This window comes from Leopardus geoffroyi, chromosome B3 (genome assembly GCF_018350155.1).
Source record: "Leopardus geoffroyi isolate Oge1 chromosome B3, O.geoffroyi_Oge1_pat1.0, whole genome shotgun sequence".
Taxonomy (NCBI): domain Eukaryota; kingdom Metazoa; phylum Chordata; class Mammalia; order Carnivora; family Felidae; genus Leopardus; species Leopardus geoffroyi.
In genome coordinates, this window is record NC_059337.1 from 133,111,995 (window position 1) to 133,127,094 (window position 15,100).

Here is a 15,100-nt window from a genome sequence, read left to right on the forward strand (position 1 = left end):
TGCCGCTTCTGGTTAGAAACGGATGTCTGATAAACCAGGTGACTTAGAGATTCCTAAAGCCAGTTTGCTTTTCGGTACTTTTGATTTTTATTACTGCACTTTTTAAAAAAATTTTTTTTCAACGTTTATTTATTTTTGGGACAGAGAGAGACAGAGCATGAACGGGGGAGGGGCACAGAGAGAGGGAGACACAGAATCGGAAACAGGCTCCAGGCTCTGAGCCATCAGCCCAGAGCCTGACGCAGGGCTCGAACTCATGGACCGCGAGATTGTGACCTGGCTGAAGTCGGACGCTTAACCGACTGCGCCACCCAGGCGCCCCCTTTTTTTTTTTTAATTTTTTTTTCAACGTTTATTTATTTTTGGGACAGAGAGAGACAGAGCATGAACGGGGGAGGGGCAGAGAGAGAGGGAGACACAGAATCGGAAACAAATTACCGCACTTTTTAAAGGGGTGCACACCTCAGCGGCTTTAAGGATTAACCGCTGAAGAGTCCTGCGCAGGAGGAAGACGCAGAAGAAAATTTGAAAGGAGGCACAAGAAGCTAGAGGTCACAGCAGCCTCGGGCCATTCTGCAGAGGGGCAAAATGTTACCATACCTAAAGGGCCCCTGAAGACATCTGTGGTTTTAGTTTGATAAAATAATTCATGCGGATAGGGGTGTGCCTTTAATCGTGGGAAAAAAAAGATTCAGCCAAGGGATGGGGAGAGGGAAGAAATGGGTAAAGGGGTCAAAAGGTACAGACTTGTAGTTATAAAATAAATACGTCACCTGTGTAAGTAATGCACAGCACGGTGACTACAGTTAATAATACCATATTGCATATTTGAAAGTTGCCGAGAGAATAGATCTTAAAGGTTCTCATCAGAAGAAAAGTTTTGTAACTACGTAAGGTGACGGGCACTAACCAGACTTCTACTGTGGTGACCATTTTACAACGTACACGAATCTCAAATCACTGCGTTGTACATCTGAAACTAACATGTCAATGACCATAACTTCCATTTAAACAAATTAAAACAGGTAAGAAAAATGCTAAACCAACCTTCAACATCTCCACTTAGGAAAAAAAAAAAAAAAGGACTTTTCACGATCAAGAAGGCACGGCTTTTGCCTCTAGTAAACTGACATAAATAGACGGCTTTATTGCCTGACGCTGCTCGGTGCATGAGGGGACACTGAAACGTTCTGACGTCGTGCAAGACTGATAGAAGCGAAGCGGGGTTCAGAATCGGGGATATGTGGTTGCTTATCTGGTTCTGCCATTTGGCCATCTGAGTCATTGTGCATAAGGGACCCGGTCCCTGAAACCTCAGTTCTACACTGATCCAGAACGAGAGACAAGAACTTGCCCCACCCTTCGTTGAAATGTAAAGAAAAACACAGACAGGAAATTGCTACGACAATTACAAAGCACCATGCTACTGTAAGGCACAGAATTATCCTGCTCATTGAGACATCTGGGTACTAATACTTGTTGTATTGGCCCTTGAAAATATAAAAATAAAATATTTCCTATGCCCTTGAGACTCACCTTTCAAATATCTGCAGGGATAGCAGTCCTAAGGAACAAACTTGGCATCAACAAAACCATTCTCCCAAGAAACCTCTCAAAGTAAATTTTTTACTCAAAAATTGTTTTTAATTTTATTTCTCTGACCACAACAGAGCATCCAGTTATCTTTCAGCAGTTCCTGGTGAGCACAACTCAGTCTTCAGCAACACTGACGTACACGATGGCGATAATTTATCATCTCTGCAGTAGTTTAGTCCCAGATGGACCATTTACTAATTTATTTCCATATGTAACTGGCAGAGAGATTAATCAGGCTTCCAACTTGGAAACCTGAATTGCGCTTTATTCCCTTAACAGGCTAACTCTGGACAAGAGGAAGTACACGTTTACACAGAAAGCCAAGAGTGCCTCTGAAAAAGCCTGTCGACCTCAGACACAGGCCTTTAAACACACGCGCGTGCGCACGCGCGCGCACACACACACACACACACACACACGTATTCACTCACTCACACAGCTTGTTCCTTATGTCAACTTGGAGGCCTGGCTCTTTCTTTAGATACTCCTGGGCTCTTCCCATAGGGGCGGGGTCTGACGACAGGGCTGCAGGCAGAAGTAAGCTCGGAGACGTAATGCCAATCAGCCCTAGCTGCAGCCCCGGTCCATGCCCCTCCCTGTGTGCAAGCACAGGGTCTCATATTTCTGAAACTGAAGAGATCTTTTTGCCACGGTGCTGCGCCCAGCTGGCCCGGCTCTGTGGTGCCCAGGCACTGGAAAGTATGTGCTTTCTTTTTTCCACTCTTTTTAAGGGTCTGAACTTGACCGAGTTCAGCAGCTGCCGCTGTGTCCTCAGCGCGGCGATGGCTAAGGAATTGTTAGCACTGCTCCCAGGGCCCCTGATTTAAACTCGAGTCCACTTTTGTTTTTAATTCTACTCCCATGATATCAGCCTTTAGCAAAGAGTGGGTAACCGGATTGTTGTGCGATGATGGCGTTTACGTAGAGAAAGCCGGCCAACCCCAACACAAGGCAGAAAGCCGGAGCCGACTGGTGATGTCTTAAGTGAAACCCAAGGCCACAGCCAAGAAGGCTCGGCAGACAGGAGGACCATGTAGAGAGGTTATCAGCTGGATCCACACGCCTGGGTCACTAACCAACCATGTGGCTTTGGAGAAGTCCCTTAACAGTTCAGACTTACAATTCTCTCCCCTGCTAATATGAGGAGTTCAGCTCCCTGAGGTTCCTTCTGGCTATAAAATCTCGTGATTCTATAAATATGAGAAAAGAAATCAGCCGTTCACTTGGTTTCTGTGTTTAGATGATGGCAAACAACCAGAAGTTTAGAAGCATCTGAAAGACACTGAACTGGTCCAGATGCTTGGTGCTGTGACAGACACAGCCTCTGGAGCCTCAGTATATCCCTGTGAGCAGAGGACATGAGCACTGGAGACTGTTTAATGACGGAGATCTTTATGAGGTCTTAAGGATTCAATGAAATATGACAGCTTGCAGTACTGTTCTAGGTATTGCAAAAGCTACTCAAGTCCATGAGTCATGGTCCTCTGTCTTTAATACGCTTACACCTCAGTTAATGACAGACACAACTAATCTTAATACCGTGCAGTTCAGTGCTATAATTGCAGAAAAGGAAATTGTTACGGGAACATGAAGGATGGAGAAATCATCCCACTGAGGGTGAGAGGGAGACTTCTGTACGGTTTTATGGAAGAACCGGAAAGATGGGAATAAAGGCATCTGGGCCAAGGCAGTGGCCAGAGCAAAGGCCCAGAGACTTCCCGGCATGGCCGGGACACGGCATGCAGTACCCCAGGGCAATGCCACAAGATGCTCAAGGAAAAGAAGATCTAGAGACAAAGCGATGAAGTTCTGGGGTGACGGTGGGGGGTCCGGAGCCGACAGCCAGGAAAGAATTCTTACAGACGTCTCTGGTGCAAAAAGGTGATTTTATTAAAGCACGGAGACAGGACCCTGGGCAGGAAGTGCCGCACAGGTAACTGATTATATATCCTCAGGTTGGGAGGGGGTTAGGGATAAAATAAGTCCCTAAGGAATTTTTTTTTTTTAATTTTTTTTTTCAACGTTTATTTATTTTTGAGACAGAGAGAGACAGAGCATGAACGGGGGAGGGGCAGAGAGAGAGGGAGACACAGAATCGGAAACAGGCTCCAGGCTCTGAGCCATCAGCCCAGAGCCCGACGCGGGGCTCGAACTCACGGACCGCGAGATCGTGACCTGGCTGAAGTCGGACGCTTAACCGACTGCGCCACCCAGGCGCGCCCCTAAGGAATTTTTGGAAGCAAGGTTTCCATGACCTAGGTGTTGTTGGGAAAATGCTATTTATTACCATGCAGTAAAACCTCAGTCACGAGACCCTTCAGATGTATATCAGGGGGTCATAAGCTTGGAGTATGATTGCCAGCATGTATCTTGGGGCAGGTGAGATAAAGGAAGTTTCCAAAGGGATTTTTATATGTTAAAGTAGACTTACAGGACCCTGGGGGAAGGGGGTGGCGGTCAGGATGATGTTAAGCCAAGATTGCCTTTTGCTCCTAGCAAAGTGTCATCATCGAGGCAGCTGAGCTCCTAGAGGGAGGTCACTCTGCCAGTTTCAAGGACTTGTCAATGGGCTGTAGGCAGTAAGGGAATTTCATTTTTCATTCGCTTTAGTTTCCCACAGCACCCTGGCAAGCACTTAAAGCCCTTTCCTTTGTTCTTGGGTAGCCAGGAGTGTCTGAGGCACGTCCCACATATCCCACCTGGGGGGTGGGAGGTGGGGAGGGGTGCCGTTGGTCTGTATTTTGCCCTCAGCTTGCCTCACACTCCCTCATCAAAAGAGCTGAAGAGGGACCGGTGGGGAAAGCCCTGGACGCCGGCCTCCGGACTGGCTTTTACCCTGTGATCACCAAGAACCTCCAGAAGTTCTGAGCAGTGGACGCTCCAAATGAGCTAGGCTGCAGGAAGTCGGTCCTGGCAATTCTACTGCCGTTTGAGATGGGTAATACGATCAGTCTGTACCTTCATTTTTCTCTTATTCACTCCGAGCTGCCACTATTTGGGAATCCCTCAAATTTATTTTTTTCCAAATCAATTTCCTGGCCCTTCAAATGGAAGCAATTGAGTTTCCTACAAGCACTGCCAGGATTTTACATTCGAATGACTGGTTTGGCCTAAGGCTTTGCATCTAGGTTCCTGTGTTTTTCTCTTCTTACAAAAGAGTCAAAACCACATGGTATAGACTCACGGATTTGTTGTTGTTGTTGTTGTTGTTTTCCCTCTTTTGCCCTGTGCTGGAAAATATTCGGGGATGATGGAAAAAACGCACAAACATCTCGACGGTTGGAAGGGCTTGCTCTAGCGCTCACAAAAAGACCAAAGTTGAGTTAGTCATTCGAAGTAGTTCACCGACACTTTTTTGATTCCTGGTGTCCTCGCCCAAGGTTAATAAACCCCAAGTTTCCAGGGCCCCTCAAGTGTAATAGTAGAAAATCACGCAGACCCTCATACCAACGGTATCTGGTTCCTCTGCCTGGGGGTGGGGGGAGGGGCGCGAGCACAGGTGGCTTCTGCAGCTGTCACCGAGAAGCTGCCCACCACCATGATACAGGGCACAGGGAGGGGGTCCGCAGACCCTAAATGGGCTGCCCCTGAAATGGGCTGGTGTCGCACAACAAAACCGAGATGAGCGCGGCAGTAAGAGGAGGGGCTTCTCCTCTGAGGAAGGAGCTGCCTTGGGCATGAGCCGCCAAAAACCTAATTCTCCATAGAAAACACACACTTCCCTTCCCATCTCTGGGTGGCTCAGCCCACAGATGGGCATAAATGGGAGGCTTCCACATTCGTTTTCTTTTGGGCCACCTTATTTAGAAAGGCAGATCGTATCTGTCCACCGGGGTGTTGACGAATCTAGGGTTCAAGTCCCTGATTTATGATTCAAAATCTGTCCCAGCCCTCCACATACCCAGGTGTTCTGGAAGGTCCAGAGTGCATAACGTCCCCCCGCCCCTCCGACCCCTCCAATAGGCGTTCTGTTAACATCTAAGCAAATCATTACTGTGAAGAACAACATACGGGATAGTCCCTGCAGTTTCCCGTGCACATAAAAAACAGTCTCATCCACACCAAGAGAGTTGCGTGTCTCATGCCACTTTTTGTAAAAGTCCACCAATGGTCAGAAAATGAATCCTCCTCAAATGAATAGATTAGCTTAAATCACCATGCCATTTTCCATTCTCTCCACTGATAGATGAATAATAAAACTATAAGGTAAATGTAGCTTGAACTGAATAATGGGCATAAATAAAAATATTGTGACATTAAAAACTCAGTATAAATTGAACGACAACATACTCGAAAGCTCCTGCAATCATAACGTGCACACTGAAATCCATTAACCTAATACCTAGCCTGCTGTTCAAAAGAAGAAGTCTACCACGTAAACAAATACATATCTGAACACTTCTCCTAAATTACTGTACAATCCGACTGCAAAGTCACACACTTACAAAGTCTATCATCTGTATTTGGTTGCTCTCTAACCAACACGCAAGTCGTACCAGGCTACAATGTGGCAGCATAATATAAACACAGAACCAGCAAATGGTACAAAAGTAGCAGCAAATGTCAAAGACAAACCAGGGTCATCCCCGCGAGAAGAGAGATATTTACATAAGCATTCAGAAAAGACAATGGAGCCCCAAATTCCCTTCAGCTGCACACCTAATCAACCTCTCTGCTCCTCACCTGATCATTTTTATATAAAAGCAATTCCCACAATGATACACGCAAAGACCTTAGTTGCCATAAACTCAGCAGCAGTTAAAGATTCTGTTGCACATTCGATTTGCTTTGAGACTCAGCTATTTTTCAAGCAAAGCTTTCAGTCCTTACCCAGCACTACCCCCCCTCCAAAAAATTAGCTTCACTGACAATACCCTTCTTAAATCTGTCATCTGCCAAGGCCGTTTTCTTACCTTTGTAACTCACTCACATTTGTTTCATTTGATGATTCTTACCCAAGCAAGGACAATTGTTTGACTGAAATCTTGCAACTTTCAACTTTGCCCAGATTTTGCTGTCGTGAGGAAGGGGAACGTCGAAACCCCGGCACATTGCTCAGCTGAGCTAATATACATCTGAATCAGAGCTATATTTTAAATTCTTTTACACTTACTTAATATAGTGCGTGCTGCCTGTCCACTGATGCGATATCAGAAACCTGCAAGCTACTATTTCTGCAACTGTGTCACTGTAGATAGTCTGAAACATGTACGTAGCTGTTGCCATGGAAACAAACACAGCTAGGGTAGAGTGCCACGCTGTGTTAATTCCTTCACCCATGAACCCCAGGGGAATGCTAACATTCATCTTCTTTCTCCTTTAGTCTCACACTGCTTTAATATTTTTTAGCATTATCAAATGATGTACTAAATACATATGGTACACCTGAAAATACGGACAGCTGAAATGAGCTGTGTGCCAACCTAGCCTATTGGGTGCTGCTTAAGGTGCTACAGCAAACGCAATGGATCCTCTCACTAACTTCTCCCGGGAGAAGTAGACAACTTTGTTTCTTTCTTTTAAAACAGTGTGGGTGGGACAAAAAGGTGACCATCCCGTCTCCCCAAAGAAGAAGTTATCGTGCGATGGCACCAGAATAAAGACGCCATCAGAAACGTGCCTCAGCAGTTCTATGAAAGGCAGTGGAGGTCTTGCAAAGTTTCTGAAGTGGGTCCAAGCTAAGAGCTCTTCTTCCTTCTAACGAGAGCTGCTTAGCAGGCTGTAAATCCAATAGCTTTAATTAGGCAAAAGCATAAACCCTCAACAAGGGCTTCATCTGTCCCTGCTTGGTCTTTGTTCCCAAGCCCATGGAAGAAGGTATTAGAATGAGTGAATAACTAACAAGATGGAAATCTGCCATCGTTCAGGAGAAATGTGATTTTCCCGGAATCTGAACATTCTCTGTTTTGCTTCGAGTTCAAATCGGTGTCCTCATCAATTGTTTGGACCAGTGGCGAAAAGTCAAATATCCTTTTATTGCACCTACAAGGCAAAACGTACAGATATCGGCACATCGGGCCATCTTCCCATTATTCAAACCAGGACGCCGCTTTGAACGTTGGGGTTACTTATGGCAGTAGACAAAAGTAAGCTGTTCGAAATCTTAATTACATCCCATCCCTTGGGCTAGTTAATAATATTCAATCTAGATGAAAATGGCCACACTTTAGATTTGCATGCTGATGTGCCTCACTTGAATACAATTTTCGCTCTAAACAATCAATTGTAGGCTTTAAAAGTGCAGATCCGTGACTCTGAGCTGGCCTCTTTTAAAGAAACCACTACCACTAAAGAAACCAAATAACCACTTTATTTGTGGGCATTATGGCAAAATCATCCTACAGAAGACAAGGAAAATGTTCCTATCATTTTCCCAAATTGAATCATTCTTGGCTTCATACTATGATAAGAATAATCAACTCATCCCGAAGATAAAGCAGAACAGAAAATAGATACAGACACCTTAGTGGTGAGAGAGATGTCACTTCTTAAAAGCATCTCAAGATGATGTTAGGGTCAGTACAAAGACTCGCCTTCGAGTATTAGCAAGGCCGGTAGAGATTACCTTTTAACTAATCACGACCAGTGCTTAACAAGCTTAGCGAAAACAGTCACCGCAATAAAAACAGTTGTTTCGTGGGGCGCCTGGGTGGCTCAGTCGGTTAGGCATCCGAGTTCAGCTCGGGTCATGATCTCGCAGTCCATGAGCTGGAGCCCCGCGTCGGGCTCTGGGCTGACAGCTCGGAGCCTGGAGCCTGCTTCGGGTTCTGTGTCTCCCTCTCTCTCTGCCCCTGCCCCACTCACTCTCTGTCTCTCAAAAATGAATAAATGTTTAAAATATATATACATTTAAAAAACACAGCTGTTCCTTACATTTACTTTGCACTTCTAAATACATCTGTTGGGCTTTACCAAGCATTTTCACATAGGTCATCCCATTTGACTATGACAGGATTATACTTTCAATGAGTTGGGCAACTGTCACCATTCCCACCCCTCATCAGAGAGAACTGAGGGTCCCAAAGTCAGTGACTGGCCCAGGGTCACACATCAAGTGGTAGAATCTTATCGTCCATTACCTGATCTAATAAACGGTCTTTCCATGTGCCTCTGGGGGTGCTCACACATGCAGTTGGTTGTAAAGGACTTAAAATAACTCAGTAACAATACTTATAAAGAAGGAGGTCTTGCAAGAAACAAACAAACAACTGGTTCTGTTTCTCTGGACTACGACACGACCCCAAGGAAGTAATAAGCCATTCCAGACTTACAGCCACCGATAAACAAAAGTGGATTTCATCGTGATTTATGCCATTCACAACCCCCTGCCCACATTACCCTGGATATCAAGAATTAACTGCATTTGACCATGCTACAAATTTGGAGAAAGAGCACTGACTTCCTAGAAATGAATTTTTCCAGACCACTGACTTGTTCTAGTTTGGCCGGGGGTTGGGGGGTGTTCATGAGGAGCACAAGGCATCCTATGGGTAGTGTTCTGGAAGCCTGGGGATGCTCCAATTCAAGAGTATGGTTTGGTTCCTCTTTTTTTTTTTTTTTTTTAATGTTTTATTTATTTTTGAGACAGAGAGAGACAGAGCGTGAGCAGGGGAGGGGCAGAGAGAGAGCGAGACACAGAATCTGAAGCAGGCTCCGGGCTCCGAGCTGTCGGCACAGAGCCCGACCCGGGGCTCGAACTCACAAACCGTGGGATCATGACCTGAGCTGAAGTGAGGCACTTAACCGACTGAGCCACCCAGGCACCCCTTGATGAAAACACTTCTAAATTGGAGTGTATAGGAAAACTGAGTGGGGCATGTACATAGCATGTAATTTAGCTTGTTATAAATATTTTTCATGACATGCCCGGCATCACGCACATTATGATACAGAGGTGCTCTCAGAAGCCGTAGGAGCATGGGCAGGCGGGGGAGGAGGTCACCCACACAGGAAAAGGCCCCACACTACTGTGATTTGCTAATCCCTATATTTACATTTTAATTCTCTTTGGCCTCTGCTGGCCCTCCTGGCTGTCAGGGCATCAGCTGGCCTCCTCCCCACGCAAAGTGGCCTGGCTCGTACTATTCCCTCCCTGTTTGATTCACATCTAATATGCCAGGGGCTGGGAAACCAAATAAGAGAGCTGATTAGAATTTTGTCTGAAATAAGATGAATACAGGCCTGCGAGAGTGTCCCTGGGCACAAAAGTGTCAACTTTTGGATGCCATTGACTCCAGGTCAATTAGCCTGAAGCCAGTCACCTAATGAGCAATTTGCTTATAATCTGAACCCTTTTCGAGTGCTTTTACACGGGAATGTCTTTTACTTCTTCGGCCATGTCTTTGGCATGATGAGGCTTATAAACTGAGCCTTCTCAGGGCACACCAAGCTTGTTTTTAAATTTAGTTTATGTGCAATTTTAATTTTTAAATTAAATAATGTTTTGAGATACTAGCAATGAGTGCAAAAACACTCAAAACGGAATTGAATTTCTGGTGAACTGATTATTAGGCAAATTAAGACCAGGAGAACTGGTCTTAAGGAAATTTTTACTTCTCATTTTAGGTTTTTTTTTTTTTTTAAGAATGCAAAAACCGTCCAAGGAAATGTGCAGTTCAATCAGGCAGAACGCACAAGCTGACTTTCACATGCTACCTAAGTCTTTTTCCCTCATTGCATGGGACTCCGCACAGCCGAGTTTCCAGCCTCTGTGGAAGTAAGGAATTTTGTGTCCTTTGGCTTTGCTCCTGCCACCATGAATTTAACCTGTAGGCTGAGTCTCACTCAGAGCAGGGGTCACCTTCCCACTCATCCTGGGGACTCTGATGTGTGTTTGAAAGTTGTAGCACAATGGCACAACACCATGATCTTTTGCATCAAATCCACGCACGGACCAAAGAAGCCTGAGAATCACTCAGCTGATAACCCAATTCTTTAAAAAAAAAAAAAAAAAAATTATATTTATTTATTTTTGAGAGGGCGGGGAGGAGCAGAGAGAGAAGGAGAATCCGAAGCAGGCTCCAGGCTCTGAGCTGTCAGTACAGAGCCCGACGTGGGGCTCGAACTGATGAACCATGAGATCATGACCTGAGCCAAAGTCGGTCGCTTAACTGACTGAGCCACCCAGGTGCCTCTGATAACCCAATACTTAATGCCAGGGGGCAAAAGGCCCAAGGTCAAGGTGTATCCAGTGTGACTGGCACGGGCAGCACGACTGCCATTCAAAAGGAGAGGCCGGGTGCCTTGCAACACTCTGTTCCGAGGGCCCTTTGAGAGGGAATCCAAAGACCAGGCTTGCCTTAGGGGCCAGAATTCACATTGACCTGAGAGATCAGGGACAAGCTGGTGGATGTGCTCCCATCAGGCATGATCAGGGCTGCAGAGTGGCACAGGACAGAAGTGGTCCCTGTGCCCCCCTAATATCCACGGCTCTGACACAGACACTGCCCCTCTGGGGAGAACCCCCAAGCCACTTAACCACTCTGCAGAAAGCAAGAGTTCCCAATCGCGAGGCAGCCCGGCACGGAGCTTCAAGAATGCCAACCAGAGGGGCGCCTGGGTGGCGCAGTCGGTTAGGCGTCCGACTTCAGCCAGGTCACGATCTCGCGGTCCGTGAGTTCGAGCCCCGCGTCGGGCTCTGGGCTGATGGCTCAGAGCCTGGAGCCTGTTTCCGATTCTGTGTCTCCCTCTCTCTCTGCCCCTCCCCCGTTCATGCTCTGTCTCTCTCTGTCCCAAAAATGAATAAACGTTGAAAAAAAAAAAAAAAAAAAAAGAATGCCAACCAGATAGTAAGGGTCAGCTTCTTCCTAGACCAGCCGTTCTGGCATTCGTCGTGCGGGTGGTGGGGAGCGGTGGGGGCCAGCTCCTGGAGAAACTGACCAGGAAGGCCTCACTTTGATGATGCTCCCATGGATGCTCAACGTTTGGGAAGGAAATCCTTCTGGGAACGGAAACGTCTCCTTTTCATTCTGAAGTTATCCTTGTGACATTTGCTTTCAAGGTCTCCAGTTGGGGACAGAGTAGCTAGATGTCCCCAACCGTGTACGAACTTGCTCTATCTCTACATGGAAGATAATCAATGAACTCAACAGATGTGCCCTCTACAGGGTTACGTCCACTCCGGGACTGGACACAATACCTAGCTAGCCACTGGGGAAGCTATAAAATACACTGTTTTCCTTTTTTAATCTGAGGAGGCAATGAATTACATACATGTGGTTTATCCTAATCCTCCCTACTTAAGAAAAATGAAGTTTTTAATACCATCGGTCACTAGTAACGTACATAATCAGAATATAAACCACTTTTATACTGGAACATTTCGGGGTCTGTTTTAATGGGGATCAAATAAGACCATCGACTTACCTAAAAAGATGTTTGTTTATTTCCCAGCCTGAGACAGTAAACAATCTGATGGGGGCAGGGAGGGTGGGAGGTGGTGAGGCAGCAGGCACCGCGAAGGCAGGGACCCAGGATTCTTCCACCGTGTAGCTCTGTTGTTTCCCACCTTTGTATGGCAGCTCACTACCACCTCGTCCTGTCTCAGTCAGAAGCAGGAGGAAAGAAAACACGGAGGGCTTGATCCTTTGTCTTAAAGGCAAAACCCACGGGCGCCTGGGTGGCGCAGTGAGTTAAGCGTCCCAACTCTTGATCTCGGCTCGGGTCATGAGCTTACCATTTGTGAGTTCGAGCCCCACATCAGGCTGTGCACTGACAGCACGGAGCTCGCTTGGGATTCTGTCTCTCACTCGCTCTCTGCCCCTCCCCTGCTCGTGCTCGCATGCGTGTACTCTCTCAAAATAAACAAGCATGTAAGAATAACATAAAATAAAATAAGATAGAATAGAATAGAATAAAAAATAAAATAAAATAAAATAAAATAAAATAAAATAAAATAAAATAAAATATAAGATAAAATAAAGGCAACACCCAGATGTCATACTGGTAGCTACTGGTTCATCTGATAATCAGCCAGAACTTAGGCACTTAGCCATGGCCGACAGACAGAGTTCAGCTAAGGCTCTGGGGTTCTCCTACTGAAAGGCAATGGCTACTAGTAGATAAGTAGCAGTGTTTTAAAAATGCTAAATGCATTTGTGGATACAAAGATTTATAGTAAAAGTTGACGAACATGCATGGGAATGATAAGCACCAAATCAAGATAGGGATTATGTGGGTCACGAGGGAGAGGGGAGGCCTGAGATTGGAGCATACGGTACGCAGGGACCCTGCAACTGTACCACCAACATTTTACTTTTTAAATATTTGAAGCAAATGGGGCAGAATGTTCAGATCAGCCAAAGCTGCATAATGGACACGTGGGTGCTTTTGATGTTTATATGTCAGAAATAAATCTAAATCAAAAGCTGCAAAACTATTAAATTTAGCATTATCTCTACAGCCCAACGGCAACTCAATTCACAATTAAATTATATTTCGCCAACTCTAAAATGCACATTTTTCTACATGTGAACTCTCTGAAATGAGTGCATCGAATTCTACCGGGCAGCATTTTGTCTTAGGGGTACTTAAAATAATGTTGTATTTTACAGCAAATGTTAACTTAGATGTGAAGATATGGAAGGCATAAATCACACTTCGTGGTGCATTTTAGTGGTGCATTCGACGGTGGGGGTGGGGGAGGTTGCCACAAGAGGGCATCTCAAAGCTTACGAAGCTCTCAGAGCCCCGTACCTGGGTTCTCTCTGTCTGGCGGTTTTCTGACTTCCAAGCTAACATTCCTCCCAGTGCGAGTGCCTCTGATTGAGGTCATGCAAAACACACACATAGGCAGACTAATCTTCTCTGCAACTGAGGAAAATGGAGCAGATAAAAGCCCTCCTTTATTAGTTCTAAAGTACTTGAGAGTCTTTTACCTGGGAAGTGACAAAAACATAAACGGCACCTGCAAATGAAATCCAACTCCAAATAGGAAGAAAACGGCGTCAGATAATTACTGAATCAAAAGTTTGGACAGGCTGAGCAGACACAGCTGCCTGAGATCAACGAAGGGTGCTCGATCCACCCAAATCTAGGTCCACGCGCCTGGCCGGCAGAGGTGATGGGAAAGAACACCATGGTCCGTTCTCCTTTGATGTCTGTTACACGCTATTGTGAGGCTGCCTCATAGGAAATTAGCTAAGAATACATCAGCAATATTGTTCCCTCAATATTAGCAAGATGCAAATGAAACAAAATGGGGGAAAAAACAATCCATACAGCTGGTTTATCAGAATGCAGAAAAATAAATCACCATTTCTATTTAAAAAAAAAAAAAACATTTATGAAAGTTTTCTTCATTTCTCACATTCAGTTAGTATACAGTTGGCATTTTCAAAATTCAAACCTGATGTGGATTTGGAATTCAATGAAGCACATTGGAAGACATCTGAGCGAAAAAATACAAGTTCTAGCCATATGCTACTCGTGCATGAATTTGAATATTTGAAAGGTAATCTAGAAATGCGAATGTTTCCAATTCTCCTTACCAACAACAGTAATTCATAGCAACCACACGTTTTATAGATTGAGCCACTTCACCATCTGAGAGACAACAGTAGGCCAGACGGAGTCAGGGGCTGGGCTTCTGTCCCAGCCTGGCTAGTTATGAGTGTGCGATTTTCACAAGGTCACCACCGCTCTGAAGGTGGGCTTGGTCACTGCTCGGGGTGCCTCACTGGGCATATTAACACACTAAGGAGTTTGGAAAGTTTTCAAGTTTGGTTAACTAATGGATGAAAAACCAGAAGACCACTCACAATGGCTGCTTCCCAAAGACAAACCCGACACCATGAAACAAGCTCTAATATCAAGCCCATTGGATTTTCTCCTTACTCCATGCTATTTATCTACATGGTCAGAAAGGAAATGACCCAGGGTTTCAACCAGTAGCAGGGACTCTTCTCCTGGGTCTGGCAGGAGAAGCCCTTGACTTGTGCCCTTGACCAGGACAACAGGAGCTCCCAGCCCCAGTTGGGAAGGTTCCCTGACAGTGCCCAGCTAGCCTTGTCCTCTCGTCCCTGGGCCAAGCCTCTAACTGGGTCACTCAGCCAACGAGTATACCAGCCAAGTGGTCATGTGGATCGCTAATCCACTCACGTGCACTTGGGAGACACAAACCCTCAGAAGACCCAATCTACGGCGTATGCTCCCTCACTTTCCAAGCCTCATGTCAAGAATCCATCCCATGTGTTTGCAGGATGGCTACAATGCCATGGAGTGGTCCAAGCACTCAGCACTGTGATTCCTATGTACCTGGAGACGGGAAGTAGACGGCAAGACTTGTGACAGAAATAAGCCATCTTTTACCAACTTGTTGAGAAGTCGGGAGAACAAAAACGATAGCATCCTTCTGGATCTGTCCTGGCAATAATTCACGACAGCCTCATCCTTCAATCTGCTCCTAAAGTTTATGAAGACGGGTGCTCTTCCAAGGGGCATTAGAGAGTGAGTCAAAGAGCCACAGTTTGGTGTGAGGACAGTGTTGGAGTGTCCATGACCACTT

At 45.7% G+C, this 15,100-nt stretch overlaps 1 protein-coding gene across 5 annotated transcripts in view; it reads right to left on the reverse strand.

Annotated features, from left to right (window-relative positions):
- The window catches only part of FOXN3 (forkhead box N3), a 402,841-nt gene that overhangs the window by 290,516 nt on the left and 97,225 nt on the right, over positions 1–15,100 (reverse strand). The window contains exon 1 of one of the 5 annotated variants that reach the window (XM_045451829.1): positions 6,710–6,727. The exons of 3 other annotated variants lie outside the window; for them this stretch is intronic. The gene's annotated coding sequence lies outside the window, so the exon portion shown is untranslated. Of the gene's footprint in view, positions 1–6,509; positions 6,527–6,709; positions 6,728–15,100 lie in introns of those variants that run through there. One more of the 5 variants, XM_045451828.1, reaches the window with a different exon arrangement.